The sequence below is a fragment of the Panthera leo genome, chromosome B4 (genome assembly GCF_018350215.1).
Source record: "Panthera leo isolate Ple1 chromosome B4, P.leo_Ple1_pat1.1, whole genome shotgun sequence".
Taxonomy (NCBI): Eukaryota; Metazoa; Chordata; class Mammalia; order Carnivora; family Felidae; genus Panthera; species Panthera leo.
Genome location: NC_056685.1, coordinates 56,152,606 through 56,169,819, shown reverse-complemented (window position 1 = coordinate 56,169,819; position 17,214 = coordinate 56,152,606).

The following is a 17,214-nucleotide window of genomic DNA, read 5'->3' as shown; positions in this document are numbered from 1 at the left end:
AAGGCAGAAATTGTAGGTCCCAGTTCTTAATAAAAGCCTGGGTACTGGCAACAGAAATATAGCTTTAAACTTGGGGAAGGTGGTGGCACAGAAGATAAAGGCAGGTAGGAATTTGTTTAAACAGAATGCTACCACAAAATATAGCCAAGTCACCCAAAGACAGTCAAGCTCCCTGAGAGGAGCTGAGGAGAGCAGGCATGAAGCATAAATCACAGATGAGTAAAGAAAAGAGTGCCCACAACCACAGTTGCAGGAGCAGGAGACAGATGGTCACTGAAAGTGCCTCCGTGGTGGTTGTGTCTAGTACCCACCTAGAAGTCACAGTCTGAGCACCCCTGGCTCAGAGTGGGGTAGTTCTGCTCAAGGCTCTCTAGAAATGAGGATGCCGCCATCAACACCTGCCAGGAGGCTGAAAAGAAGGCTCCGCTCATCATAAGAAGTTACCCATCATTGCCCTGTATCTATTTTGCTGATATCTGGAGTCACATGCTGTCTCTTAATTTTACTTATGTGTTTTGGAAGCTTTGCAGCTTCTCTGTTTATTAAATCTTCTTTCTGCTTCTTCCCAGAAGCTCCTCTTTAAAAACACATAAACAGTTCAATGTGAAAATTAGCTGTGGTTGATTTATAATTCATTCTGGAAGAGCAGCTTTTAAAAAGACAGAGGGAATTAAGCAGAGAGTTGGGCTTGAGATGTACGTGCCTCCCTCGGCTTTTGAATTAGATGTGTTTAATGGGACTGTGGACACTAGGGCTGTGGGTAGTGGATAAAATCTATTGGGCCTGCTGATCCTAAACATTCCTGCTGTGAGTGGAATTCATTTTGGAATACACAAAGTGAATGAGCCTGGACAGGCTTTGAAGCTCCATTTAAAAAGACCTGGCCTCTCCCTACCTTCACCAGTGCACCGGGTTACCTCTTCTGTGGAAACAGTGATCTTTCTTAAAGAGAAGCTCAAATCCCGAAGCCCTTCATTGTAGCCAGCGTTGGAAAGTAATTTTGAAATTTTTATTGCAGTCCCTACTGAGGACCCACACTCCTTCCAAATACTGGCCAGTGGAGTACTTCACCTGGTTAACAGGTGAGGCTCATGCAGCCTCCCAGGAGGCAGCTCTAGCCCCAAGTGGAGAGCTAAGACATTGAAGGACTCCCAGGATTCAAAGGCTTGAGAGATAGAGGAAGTCTGTGTTGTCCCTTCATCTACATTGTTTTAAATGGTGCTAGCAAAAGTAAGGAAGCACCCAGAGAGTAAGTTTGAGCAGAATTATATTAGGAGAAGGGAAATCAGGCTACAGGCAAGAAGGTGAAAGGAATGTCACAAAAAGTGACTTTAAAGAATTTGTTTCAGCAATTCACCTTTGATTAGAGTAAAAACACTTCCAACTGCTATGCATGAGGCAGTTCCTGACAAATGTATCTATTTTATTTTTAAAAGGTTCAAGATTATTTTAGAAGACAAATCAGTATCTACAAGAAAACACACACACACACACACACACAAAACCCTGCTTCTATAATAGGGCCATGCTTTCAGATCTTTAGTTCAGAAGAATAGCTCCAGAGGATGATGCTCATGGTTCATGCAGTCCACAATTGTAAGTTTGATAATGAGCCCCAGGGACATGCCTGAAAGAGCTTGGATGTGCTATTTGAGGTCACCCTGAAAGGGCAGACTGGTCCCAGCTTCTTCAAGGAACCTCCGTCGATGGGGAAAGTATGCACACCCTACTGGAATCCAGTACCATCTTTTGGTGATATTTAAAAGATTGTTTTCTCCTAGGAGTAGTAATTCTGATTCTTATCTGTTTACTTTGTTAACGTTTTGTATTTAATAAACAAATCAGTTTTTTTACCTTATACATCTCTTCCCAGAATTTATCAATTTTACACCACGTATCTTTAAAACCTTCAACTGTCTAGGATTAAAAAAAAAAAAAAAAAATGAGTCCACTGCAGATTTGAGTGACTCAAATCTTTGAAAAACCTGATTAGGAAAAGATGGTCAGGATTTTGTTAAAAATAGAGATACTCTGGGGCTCCTGGGTGGCTCAGTACATTAAGTGTCCGACTTCAGCTCAGGTCATGATCTCACAGTTCGTGACTTTGAGCCCCATGAGTTGGAGCCCCGTGTAGGGCTCTGTGCTGACAGCTTGGAACCTGGAGCCTGCTTCGGATTCTGTGTCTCCCTCTCTCTCTCTCTGCTTCTCCCAGCTCATGCTATGTCTCTCAAAAAACAAATAAACATTTTTTAAAAAAGAAGGGTTTTTAATTTCTCCACACATAGCATCTATCTTCTCATTTTAGTTGACCTTCTACAAAACTTTTCTAGCTATAGTACCCAGAAATTAAATATACAGTTTAACATTGCAACCTATCTCTTATTAGCTGTATCATTTGACACAGTTCTCATTTTTCAGAGTTGAGAACTCCCTCACACTGCAGTAGGTCCTCATTTCCTATTCTCCCTCCTGAATGCTTCACTAACACACACACACACACACACACACACACACACACACACACACACCGCTGCCCTGTAGTATGCAGTTTCACACATAGTATTTCTTTTAATCCAGAAACATTACTACTAGGCATATTTTATCATCCTTATCTTACAGTCAGGGAAACTGAAGCTCTAAGAGGCAAAATAAATTGTCCAAAATCATACAGCTAGGGAGGGGTATAGTCATAATGTTAAACTGGGTCTTCTGGTCTTTTCACTTAGTTCTCTTTTCTTTATTGCATAAAGGACACATGAACAATATTTAACAGCTTGATAAATAACTATAGGAAAATGTCATGACACTACTAGCCAGATCAAAAAATAGAATACTGCCGGCATATGCCCCTCCAATGATCACTATCTTTTCTCTCCAGAGGTAACCACCACTTTGATTCCTATATTAATAATTTTATTTCTTTATAGTTTTATCAACATTGAATGCATCCTTAAACAACATAATTAAATTTTGCCTTTTTTTGAAATTTTCATAAATGGAGTCATACAATATAATTTTATGTCTTGCTTTTCTTACTAAATTTGTATATATGCTACTCCTATGGCTATAGTTGCATTCATTGACAATTGTTGTGTGATATTCTACTTTATGCAAGCTGATATTCAGGAACATGTATTCCCATTGCAGGTATTTTCAGTCAAGGTCATTGTGATGCTTCTATTCTGATTGCTTAGTGCCAAAGTCATAACAGTTTGGAACATCACTCTGATTGTATGTATATATCACAACAGATTTATTCCACTCTGTTGTTGAGAAACATCTGTCCCTAATTTTATATGAATATTCACTAATAATTTCTGAGATAAAAAGAGGCTTGAAAGGAAATATCTAACTCATTAGAGAACCCTATATTTCACAACCCCCTTTTATACCTATATAACATTTTCATACCCTAAAGTTCACCAGTTTGAACTGTGTATCTATAGAATTGTGCAGGCAACACCATTAATTCCAGGACATTTTTATCATTTCTCAGAGAAGCCTTCTTCCCATTAGCATTTGTCCCCACACTTTCTCTCCCATCCTAGGCAACCAGAAATCCGATTTCTGTCTCTATGGATTTGCCTATGTGAACATTTTATAAAAGGGATCATTCAACATGTGGCCTTTTGTGACTGGATTCTTTCATACAGCATAACATTTCAATGTTCATCCATGTTATAGCATGTATTAGTACTTCATTCCTCTTTATCACTAAATAATATTCCATTGTATGGATGGATATACCAAATTTTGTTTATACATTCATCAGTTGAGAAACATTTGAATTGTTTCTGCCTTTTGGATATTACAAATAATGCTGCTGTGAACATTCATACACAAGTTTTTGTGTAGACATACATTTTCATTTCCCTTGGATACATATCTAGCAGAATTGCTGGGTCATATGGTAACACTATGTTTAAAATTTTGAGAAATTTCCAATTATTTATCAGAGTGAGTGCACCATTTTACATGACCAACAGCAATACACAGTGGTTTCAGTTTTTCCACATACTTGCCAACAGTTATTATTGTCTCTTCTTTTATTATAAACATTATAGTGGTTGTGAAGTTGTATCTCAATGTGATTTTGAAATCTGCATTTCCCTAATGATTAATGATGTCAAGCATCATTTTGTGAGCTTATTGGCCACTTGCACATCTTTGGAGAAATGTCTATTCAAATCATTTGCCCATTTTTAACTTGGTTTATTTGTCTTTTTGTTATTGACTTATACGAGTTCTTTCTATATATATGTATGTTTATATATATATATAATGTTTATATATATATATATATACATATATATATATATAAAGAACTACATATATATATATACACTAGATAAAAGTCTATATATATATAGATATATAGATATACTAGATAAAAGTCCTATGAGATATATCATTTGCAAATATTTTCTTCCATTTTGCAGATTTTTTATGTCTTCTTATTTTCTTGATGATATTCTTTGAAGAACAAAAGTTTTCAATTTGAGGATGTCCAAATTATCAATCTTCTCTTATAATCACTTGTGCTTTGATGTCATTATCTAATAAATTATTATCTAATTTCAGATTATGAAGATTTATTGCTGTGTTTTGTTTAAGAGTTTTATCATTTTAGCTCTTATATTTAGGTCCATGATCCATTCTGAATTAATTTTTAAGTATGCTGTGAATACATAAGAATGGTCCAAATTCATTATTCTGCCTGTAGATATTCAGGTTCCCCAGCACCATTTACTGGAAGTACTGTTCTTTCCCCCATTGAATTATATTGGCTTTTCAGATAAAGTTAAAAGTCAATAAAAAAATATTGTTTATGCAAATGGTTTGTTATATAGGCCAACTATAAAAATAGAAAAATTTTAATGAATGCATATGTATATATATACCAAATGTTTTAGTAGAGGAAATATACACATAGATGCATACTATGTAAACTAAGACAACGATGAAAGAGTATTGGCTAGAAATGTTATTTCCTTAGGGTGAATGGAAGAGCTGTTGAGAAATTTTCTGAAACACTAAAAGAAAATTCTCTTGTCTAAGTGAGAGGAGCAGATTAGAGAGAAAATGGAAAACCCAAAAATAAGTGGGGGAAGATAAGACTCCCATCTTTGGTGAAAGTGACAGCTAGAGTTGATAGACCAAGGTCTGCACTCAATTGAGGTGGTACAAATGGATCAGACTGATAATGCTCCACTGGTACTCCTGAAGTGTGCCCCTACTGGTCCACTCACTTACCTCCGAGCCCAGCAAAACTGTATAGGTTTGTAATATTAGCTATCAAAATCAGAAACCTTCAAGCCATTAACAAGCTAAAAGAGGCCTAAGTTCCACCCTTTCACAACTTCCTTTTCTGGTATTAATTCTCTGAACAAATAGAACTGGGAAGAAGAATTTGGTGATCTTTTAAAGACTTCTTTTCTCCTTGTTCATTAAGTAGCCTTGGTACAAAACCGTCAGTTAAAAAGAAAAACAATGAAGAAGTTTATAGTTTTTGAAATCAAAATGTAAAATAATCCTTAAAAGCATTATCTCATCCTTGTCTGTATTAAAATCCATCCAACTTTTGTAGCCCACTTCAACAGCCCTGTAAGATCTCTTTGTCATCTATCTCCATCTACTTGGCTCTTCTAGGTTTACGGTTTTTGTAAACATGAAGACTTCATGACTTTGGGATCCCAGGAAAGATTTTCACTAAGAATTGCCCTACCAATAATGAGACAAACTGATTGGAGCCTGGATAGAGGAGGAGAAAGCTATAGAGTTACTTTGAGTGACAGTTGGTAACATTTTAATATAGACTGTCTACCAGATAATTTTATTGTATCAATCTGAAATTTTTTGATGGGATAATTATGTTGCACTCATGGAGGAAAACACCTTTGTTCTTAGGAGATAAAGGCTAAAGTATTTGAGAGAAGTGTCATGATGCCTGTAGCTTACTTGAAAATTGTTCTGAAAAAAACAATAAATAACACACACATACACACGAAGCATAGCAAATGTGCAAAATGTTTTATCTGAAATTAACATTGTTGTATATCTAAAATGGTTGAATATCAACAATTGTATATAGTTCTACCTAATAGATTAAGAGCATATGACTGAATCTAAATCAGGGTTTCTCAACATTGGGACTATTGACAATGTTTTAATTCTTTTTTTAATGTTTTATTTATTTATTCTGAAAGAGAGAAAGCAAGGAAGGGGCACAGAACGAGGGAGAGATAGAAAATCCCAAGCAAGCTCCACGCTGAGCATGGAGCCCTGCTCAGGACTTGATCCCACAATGGCCAGATCATGACCTGAGCCAAAATCAAGAGTTGGATGCTTAACTGACTGAGCCACCCAGGTGCCCCTTATTCCTTTATTGTAGAAGACTGATTATGAATTGTAAGATATCTAGTACTTTGATTTTATTTTTCTAAGTTTATTTTATTTTATTTTATTTTATTTTATTTTATTTTATTTTATTTTATTTTCGTAATCTCTACACCCATATGAATTGTAGGATGTTTAGCAGTACCTCTGGCCTCCTCCTACCAGATGTCAGTAACACCTTCAACTGTGCAAGCAAAAATGTCTCAAGACATTAATAAATATCCCCTGGGAGCACAATCTCCCCTAGTTGAGAACCAGTCATCTAGAGAAATACATAGAAGGATGTGCAGATAAAGGTACTCTTCTTTCACCTTCTCTGTAGATTAAAGCTTTTTCAAAATAAAAAGTTAGGCAAATAATAATATTATGATATATAATGTGATTTATGTTAATAATATTACTAATTGTTGATGCATTGATAATTTATAAAACTGGTTCTGGCACCACATTTTGATGCCTTTTGTTTTTTACACTTTTAAAAAACCAAAGCTCTGAAAAGTTACATGCATGCCTATGTTTATTGCACATTATCTACAATAGCCAAGATATGGAAGCAACCCAACTTTCCATCCATAGATGAATGGATAAATTAGATGTGATGTACATATACATAATGGAATATTACTCGGACATAAAAAGGAGTGAGATCTTGCCATTTGGAACAACATGGATGGACTTACAAGGTATCATACTAAGTGAAATAAGTCAGACAGAGAAAAACAAATACTATATGATTTCACTTATATGTGGAGTCTGAAAAACAAATGAATGAACAAACAAAAAGCAGAAACAGACCCATAAATACAGAGAAGACATTGATGGCTTCCAGAGAGGACTGTGGAGGTGAATGGGAAAAATGGGTGAAGGGGAGTGGGATGTACAGGCTTCCAGTTATGGGATGAATAAACCATGGGGATAGGAGGTACAGACTTGAGAATATAGTCAATGGCATTATAATAGCAATGTATGGTGAAAGATGGCAGCTCCCCTTGTGGTGAGCATAGCATAAGGTAAAGCTTTGTTGAATCACTATGTTGTACACCTAGGGGCGCCTGGGAGGCTCAGTCGGTTAGGTGTCTGACTTCAGCTCAGGTCACAATCTCACGTTTTGTGGGTTTGAGCCCCTCATCAGGCTCTGCTCTGATGGCCCAGAGCCTGGAACATGCTTCAGATTCTGTGCCTCCCTTTCTATCTCTGCCCCTCCCCACCTCTCTCAAAAAGAAATAAATATTTTTTAAAAATTTTAAATGAACTCTTGGGGTGCCTGGGTGGCTCAGTCAGTTAAGTGTCTGACTTGGGCTCAGGTCATGATCTCACATTTTTGTGGGTTCGAGCCCTGAATCAGGCTCTGTGCTGACAGCTCAGAGCCTGGAGCCTGCTTCAGATTCCGTGTCTCTCTCTCTTTCTGTCCCCCCACCCCCCACTCATGCTCTGTCTCTCTCTCTCAAAAAATAAATAAACATCAAAATAAAACTATGTTGTACACCTAAAACTAATATAACACTGTGTGTCCACTACATTTCAATCAAAACAACAACAATAAAAACATTAATGATAATAAAAGACCAAAGCCCTTAAAGAATTTAATTCATAGACTTCTCTAATCCTTTCCCTTAATTCCATACCTGAAGCACAAACTCTTCACTGGTCCCCTGTACACCTGAGCCATAGAGAACCCAGTAGAATAGAAAGGGAAGTAACATTCTCTGGACACCTACCATATGGCAGGTGTCACTTTGATTCCATTTGTACAGATGAAGAAACAGAAGATGAGGAAGCAAACTCTTTGACCATAAGCATCCTGACTATGGGGACATGACATGTAAGAAAGGGAGCAAGGATTGAAGTGCAGAACTGGAGTCATGGAGACATCTTACTTAAACTGTGCAATCATTCATAGTTTAATGGAAGGAACACAGCAGAACCACATTCTGCTCCTGTCTTGCCACATTCTCGTTGGGTGCTACCAGAGCACTCACTGAACCTCAGATTACCCATCAAGACAACAGACTATATACATCAAGACTTATTGTGAAACACAAATAAAAGTATAGAAGTGCTCTGCAAGCTTTAAAATGTTATAAACATAGAATATCACTGCACATACATCACCCACTAGGGCTTAACACAAGGCAGGTGCTACTCCATTTCTGCTCAGGCAGAATTTCTCTTCTCCTCCTGCCTGAGTGAAATTTTCATACTTCATAGTTTTTCTCAATATCACCAAGAAAAAATGAAGAAATAAGTAGTCGAATGCCAAAAAACATACCCAAAGTAAACAGCCATTCTCTTGAAATTGGGAGAAAACAACATTTTACTATTTAAAGCTCTAGGTAGTTTCACTCTTTAGGGAAAGATAAGCGAGCTGCAAAGTATCTGCCCTGGCAACAAATTCATGAATCACAACAATTACCTGTTTCTTTTGGATATTGGATCTGTTAATTATCCACCAAAGTTTAGATTGGACAGCTGCTACCTGACTTCATTTAGTATCCAATGTTGAATGCTTTTGGCAGAGAATTGGTTTCTCTTTTCCCACCAGGAAAAAGGAAAATGAATTGGAAGACTTTACTAAGAATTAGTAAAACATTAAAAAAAAAAACCCACCTCTAGCTCTAGGTGTTTAAATCATGAATTAACTGTTGAGGGTTCAATCACTGGGTCAAGAAAAAGTGTGCCACCATATGAGTGAATGATTCATTAAAGGTGGATTAAAAATGGGAGAACTGATCAGTGAGAACTAGAAATACTCATAAGTTAAAAGAATAACTTGTATCTTTTAACAAAATCTGTATTTAATTTTGTCTTACATATGAGAGGAGACATCTGGAACTTTGGGTGTTGGTATTGAAATTTCCAGTAGCATCTGTTCATCTTTAGTTTTACCCCTTAAGTCAGAGGAAAATTCTATCATATTACAGATATCTGAGTAAAATAGTAGATGAAAATATTACATGCTCCATTTAATATGCAAATGTAAAATAATGCTATAGTAATTTTCTAATTTTAGTTCTAGGTTCTATTCCTACTGACTAATTAAAATATGATTAATAAGTGCTTTCATTTTTTATATAATTTATTATGGTGATATGGAAGTATCAAATATAAAAGCTAAGTTTTCTATTTCTGTTTTTACTCAAGTAATTAACAACTAGGAAAAGCTAAGTAACTTGGAGATTTGAGTCAACAAATGCCCAATAGGCTGTGTAGACATTACACTACCTAAATTTTTTAAATCCTAAAAAAATTTAGCCTAATTAAGCCAGACAAACCACCTAAAGCGAAAGAGGGGAGAAGTTTATAAAACAATTGTGAGAGAATACTCAAGGTGCATGTCAGTTATGAAATTTCACTTATCATCAGTGGAAAATATTGATTTCCCTTAACACAAAAAAGAAGTCTTGCCCATGGATGCCTAAACAACCAGTTGATTTGTATCCTAATGAATCCTAGTGAATCTTCTGCATGAAAAAGGAAACTTATAGCAATAGGTCTTGCACAATGCAGACAATTGAACAAAGACAAAGTAGAAGATACAATAATAACAATGTTCCAGCTATTGTGTACAAACTGGCAAGACAACAGAAACATCAGGTCAACATTTTTTTAAGCCATTTTTCCTTTATTCTTTCATCTTTCCCTCCCTCCTTCCTTCCCCACCTTCCTAACTCTGTTTCTTCCTACTTCATTTCACTACTTTTATTCCTCTTTCTGTATTTTGTCATTTTAAAGTTAATTTTAAAGGTAATTTTTTTTTTTATTTCAAGGAAGAGTTTTCAACCAATTATAGAATTTTAGTGCCTTAGGGTTTTTTTCCACATTTGTTTATTTATTTATTTACTTACTTATATTTTTAAAAATTTTTTAAATGTTTATTTTAAGAGAGACAGAGAGACAGAGTGGGAGCAGGGGAGGGGCAGAAAGAGAGAAAGACACAGAATCTGAAGCAGGCTCCAGGCTCCAAGCTGTCAGCACAGAGCCTGATGTGGGGCTCAAACTCACGAACCATGAGATCATGACCTGAGCTGAGGTCGGACGCTTAACCAACTGAGCCACCCAGGCACCCCTTACCTACTTATTTTTAAGTAATCTCCACACCCAAAATAGGGCTTGAACTCACAATCTTGAGATCAAGAGTCACATGCTCTACTGTCTGAGCCAGCCAGGTGCCCCTTAGAATTTTAATTTTTAAATAGACCTCCTCTATCATTTCATAACTGAAAAATCAGTGGGCTAGAGAGGGCCCCGCTCTACCAGCTTGTTGCAGAGCAATAATGAATCCATGTGATAATTATTGCTGAGGATTTTTTTTATTTTATTTTTAGAAAAATTTTATATGTATATATAAAGTTTAAGCTTTTTAAAAAAATATTTATTTTTTGAGAGAGAGAAAGAGAGAGAGAGATTGAGAGAAAACAGGGGAGGGGCAGAGAGAGAGAGGGAGACAGAGGATCCAAAAAGGGCTCCAGGCTCTGCACTGACAGTTCAGAGCCTGATACACAGTTTGAACTCACAAACGCCTGAGATCATGAAGTGAGCCAAAGGTGGATGCATAACCGACTGAGCCACCCAGGTGCCTCTAAACATTTCTGGATATTTTCCAACAAGTTTACACCTTTTTCTAACAAGATTAACAATACAAAGGTGTTTAAAGACTATCTCTCCTCCCCACCTCACTCTACTCTCCATCCCACCCCCTCCAGGTGTAGACTCCTTGTATAGACTCCTCATGTAACTCTGTCCTTGTTTCTATAAACATATCACACATACACAGAAATATACATATACAAAATATGTGTTTGCATCTTCTCTGTTTGCCCAATATTGAATCATAATATAGACACTTTGTACTCTTTTCTCTGATGTTTGTTTTTTCCATTTGACAGTATACATAGGCAGGCCTACAAGTATGTATTTACGTATCCATACATTTTTAAAATTTATGCATATATGGGGCACCTGGGTAGCTCAGTCGGTTAAGCATCCGACCAGTTCAGGTCATGATCTCACGGTTTGTGAGTTTGAGCGCCGTGTCGGGCTCTGTGCTGACAGCTCAGAGCTTGGTGCTTGCTTCGAATTCTGTGTCTCCCTCTCTCTGCCCTTCCCCTGCTCATGTTCTGTCTCTGTCTCTCTCAAAAAATAAACATTAAAAAATTGTTAATAAATAAAATCTATGCATATACGTAAGAACATAATTGTATGTTAAAGGGTAAAATCATACATGCCGGCAAATTTTCAAAGCACTTTTGCTTTTCTGTTGCTTTTTTGCTTTCTTTTATTGTTTGTTTTTTGTTGTTGTTTGCCTCCTTTATGCTCTCCCTCTCTTCCCTGAGGGCCTCCATCTCAGTACACACACACACACACACACACACACACACACTCATCTGTTTTGTGGATTTCTACTTCTTATAATTATATAATACCAGCATACAGAGACACAGAATGGCAGAAACACACACACACACACACACACACACACACACACACACACACACATATTCAATTTACCAGAAAATCATTGATCTTGATACCCCAGTGTTAAGTATAATTTTCAAAAAATTAAAAACAGGACTTTCATACAAATTTAGAACATATCAAAAATCTGTTTAACTCATTAATGAGGGAACAAGCAAGATGGTAAAGTGGCTTTAAAAATAGAATTTAAAAAAATAAATGTTTATACAGTCAGTTAGGAAAGGCATGTTAAAATGAATTTTCTGAGTTAAAAGGAAATATCTTGGGGCGTCTGGGTGGCTTAGTCAGTTAAGCATCCAACTTCAGCTCAGGTCATGATCTCACTGTTTGTGAGTTCAAGCCCCACGTTGGGCTCTGTGCTGATAGCATAGAGCCGGGAGCTTGCTTCAGATTCTGTCTCCCTCTCTCTCTGCCCTTCCCCCCTGGTGCTCTGTCTCTCAGTCTGTCAAAAATAAATAAACATTTTTAAAAAAAATGTTAAGGCAAGTATCTTGCCAGGCAATAAAACCATAACCTTTGGCCTATCCTCTACCTGGCAGAGATCATTTGCTTCTAATGGACCAAAATTTGTAAGTTAACCAGTAACTTCCCAGTGCCTGTGTCCTAATAGATAGTAACTAGTAAGTAAAACAAAAGTACATCTACTTGTCGGAGCCTATGAGGCAATGCTTCAGTGTGACACTGAAAGGACACACAATCATCCTTTTGCCTTATTTCCTGGTTTTGAATAATTTTTCTTCATACCAGGCTGACATCAATAGACTATGGAACTGCGCCAAGCTTGAGTCACATCCTAAGAAAATTTAGAGATTCCTCTGGATGACCCCTAAATGGTGTTCCTCCTCCTGTTAGTCATGATGACACCCCCAGACCTGTCTTTGGGGCCACTTAATTATATAAAAGCAAAACTCTTGCTGGTTCCCATTAAGACCATGAGCTTTTCTGTCACCCTTAGTAGGCATGAAAACTAATTGCTCTAAATCTTTCACATAAAAAGGTCTTCATATAACAGATGAGTTTATTATTACTGCAAATAAATTTAATCATTGTAATGATCTAAAAATCAGTGCTAATTAGCACTTCTCCCTGACCAACATAAAAGAACTTTCTGGTATGTAGTTTATATTTCAAAGTTGCACTAACCCGCTTCATTTTTATAGCAAGGAATACATGTTCAGACTATTTTAATGTATAAATGTAATGGCTTTGCTTGTTTTCACTTTCCTAACTACACTAGAAAGATGGATAAAGGATTTCTTCTCACTTCCCTGCCCTTGAAAAGAGATTTTCTCAGTTGGTAACAATTTGGACATGTGTTTAATGGACATTAACAATTGATTGTGAAAGATCAGAAGCGATGTCAGTTTAAGGTGAGGAAGGTAAGAGACAGAAATGCCTCAGCTGGAATGTCATGAAGAGTCAGAGTGCCCCTTGCAACCAGCCGGCCCTCAGAGTGGGTAATAGCATGGTTTACCTAGAGAAATAAGACACATACACTAAGATTTCCAGCTTTGGCAAAACTTCGTCCATCTGCAAATCTGCAAAAACAGACAGCTCCCCAACTTTAGTAGCCACTGCCCATTGAACAATGAGCACCCCACAGCTACTTGGATAGACTGGAAATCAGACACCCTCCTGGGTTTTAGGTACTACACAAGGCTTTTGAATTCTGATGCAACTTTAGAAGAAAGAAAGGGAAAAGATGGGAAGAAGAGAGAAGAGGAAAGGAAAGGTAGAGGGCTCAAGTAATAGCTGGGACAAAATGTCCTCTCTGCCCTATTGGGAAGGATATCACATTCCTCAATTAAGTTTTGTTAGAATAAGAGGTGATATTTTTGCATACATTAGTTTACTGAGATTCAAATATGTCCCTTTTTATCCAGGTGAGGGTGCTGGCTCTCAATATTGAATCCCCATAGTCATCTATACAGAATCATCCTCATCATTTGGTTATTTGGTCCCAAATCATATCTTCCAGAAATATTTCTGTAGTGAGAGATTAATGAGGCTTATTCCTCTGAGATCCATTATAAGTAGGGGGTCGGGAGAAAAAGCATGAGTGACTGGAATAGCACCAGATTAGAAATTAGGAGACTAGAACATTTATACTGCAACTAATGCTGTGTGGAAATTTGGACAAGTGGCAACCTACCTGTTATTAGTAAAATATCTCTTCTGCTTTAGAGTTACATGTCTCTTCCTCTTTCACTAATAACTGGGCCATCTCTATTGGGCATAGATTCTCAGACTTTTTCTCAAGGTACCAGATATGACTATTACTTGGGAAATCCCACTGCAGCAACTTCACTGCTACCCTCAAAGGAGTCTTAGAGTTTTGAATTTCTCACCGGATTGAGGAGTGGTTAGCTATGTTTCCCTAAGACTTTAGTAGAGTCCCTACTCTCCTACCATTCCTAGGTGCTCCAATATTAGAAGAGAGGGATTCTGTTTACATTTTTCACAGCCTATTTATTTAGAATTATAAGAGACTCTAGTTGTCAGATGAAGCTTGTTCTACCTAGAACAGAAACAGAGGTGAGAATAATATATCTGAAGATGATAATAAGTAATAGTAGTATACTTGATAAAAATTTTTAAGGATTTATCAAATGCCACACATATACTAAGAGCTTTATAAGCATTACTTAATTCACAGAACTCCATAAAGCATGTTCTTTCACCAGCCCTACTTTATAAAAGAGAAAACTGAGAAGATGCAAAAATAAGAACATGATCTCATGGCTTATAGCTAGCATCTGGCAGAGCCAGGCCGCAAACATGATTTATTTTACACAGTCTATAGCATTTCTTATTAAATTATATAGCCCAATCGAGAACTATGGTTAGGCTTACACAGAAGTGGATGTAAAAGAGGTTCTGAAAAAAGAACAGTTCATTTAACAGTTGGCAGCATAAATCACAAGTGGGCAGGATAAAAACTATAAATATTTATTATTGATAGGACTCTCACCCTTGTAACAAAATTGGATCCGTAAGAGGGTTTATGGTTTGCTCAAATCTAAGTCATTCTTCATAAATAGTCATTCTCAATAGGGAAGATAGAGTTCAGTGATGTGTATAGGAAACTCATTGTAGGAGAAGCTCTAAGACAACAACATTGCTCAAAGAAGCAAGAACTTGTGTATATAGAGAGATAATGTTGAGGGGAAAAACAGATCAATCAGCCAAGGGCAGAATGGAAAACTGAGCTAAACAAAAATGTCTAACAGGCAATGTTAACAAATTCCTGGATAACAACATGTGGATCTTTGTCTCTGACAGTCTACAAAACGTGTAAATTTGATATTACTGGTCAATACTTTTGTAGTTGGAATTGTTTTTTTAATATGTGTCACAGCACATAACTGAGTTTTTCATCAAAAGGGAAGGGAGTGAGATTAAAGATGGTCCAATGGTATCTCCTTTTACATTCAAATTAAAACATAATAAAAACAAATTAAGAAGGGAGATCAAAGACATCTCAGCACACAAGCAAACTGGCATAAAGAGAAAAATATGTCAAATACTTCTACACAAAGAGCTATTAAATTTCACAAATTATTTAAATAAATAAAAAGATATACCATGTTCATGGACTAAATGACTTAACACAGTAAAATTTTCTTTTAAAAAAATTTTTTTAACATTTATTCATTTTTGAGGGACAGAGACAGAGCTTAAGCTGGGGAGGGGCAGAGAGAGAGGGAGACATGAAATCTGAAGCAGGCTCCAGACTCTGAGCTGTCAGCACAGAGCACAACACAGGGCTCAAACCCACGAACCATGATATCATGACCTCAACTGAAGTCGGATGCCTGACTGACTGGGCCACCCAGGCACCCCAACACAGTAAAATTTTCAATTCTGTTGAAAGAAATCTATTTAAAATCATCCTTATAGAATGTTTTTTTAAAAAAATAGAAATTTGGTTAAGAATTCCACAAATTCTATATTTTAAAATATGGATTAAAATTTTATGAATATCTGATTCAACTTTTTAAAAAATAGAATAAGATGGTGAAAATTTCCCCACCAGATATTAAACCACATATGCCCACAAATCCATGCTAACAAAAATAAGATAGAATTTAAAACCAAAATTGAACAATAAAAATAAACACAAAGCATAGAAATAGGAAGAAGCTGTCTCCTCTTGGCACTTCTATTTAACATTATATTGTAGGTTCTAGAAAGGGAAATTATACAATATAAATAAATACAATGTATCCACATCAGGTAAGAAGTACCACTATTTCTATTTGCAAATGGCATGATCTTGTATGTAAATAATCCTAAGGAATACACATACAACTATTAGGGCTAATTAATAGTTAATTCAAGGTTACAGCATACATGATAAATATCCAAATATCAATTGTATTTCTATACAGTAGCAATAAGCAATACAAAAATGAAATTAAGAAAATGGTCCATTGACAATAGCATCAAAAAGAATAAAATTCCTAGAAATAAATCTAACAAAATTAAGTCCTGTACCTGAAAACTACAAAACATTGTTGAAAGAAACTGAAGACTTACATAAGTAGGAAAATATACCATGTCTGTGGTTTTCAAGACTAATATTTTTAAGATAGGAATACTCTTCAAATAGTCAAAACCATCTTGACAAAGAACAATAAAAATGGAAGACTCCACACTTTGCAAAACTTAATATAAAGCAACAGTAATCAAGATTGTGTGATACTGACACAAGGATAGATATATAGTTCAATGGTAGAGAATTGAGAATCTAGAAATAAACCCTCATATTTATGGTCAATTGAGTGCCAAGAGTGCCAAGACAACTCAATGGGGAAAAACCAGTCCTTTCAAAAAATGGTATGAAGCAATTTGGAATCCACATGCAAAGGAGTGAAGTTGGATCCTTATCTCACGCAATATACAAAAATTAACTACAACTAGATCACAGAGCTAAATGTAACACCTAAAACTATAAAATTCTTAAAGAAAACATAATAAATCCTTCTGACCTTTTAATTGTAAAAAATTGTAAAAAAAACTTTTGGACCTGAATTTTGCAATAGTTTCTTAGACACAATACCAAAGTAAAGTAAAGAAAATAAACCAAAATTCATAAAAATGAAAAACATTGCTTTTTCAAAGAACACTATCAAGAAAGAGAAAAGACAATGCACAGAATGGAATAAAATATTTGGAAGTCATATTGTATCTATAATTTATAAACAACCCTAAACTCAACTCTAAATTAAAAAAAAATTAAGTGGGGAATTGAATAAACATTTCTACAAATAAGATATAGAGGTGGCTTTATAAAGTATATAAAAAGATGGTCAACCACATTCTTTATCAAGGACATGAAAA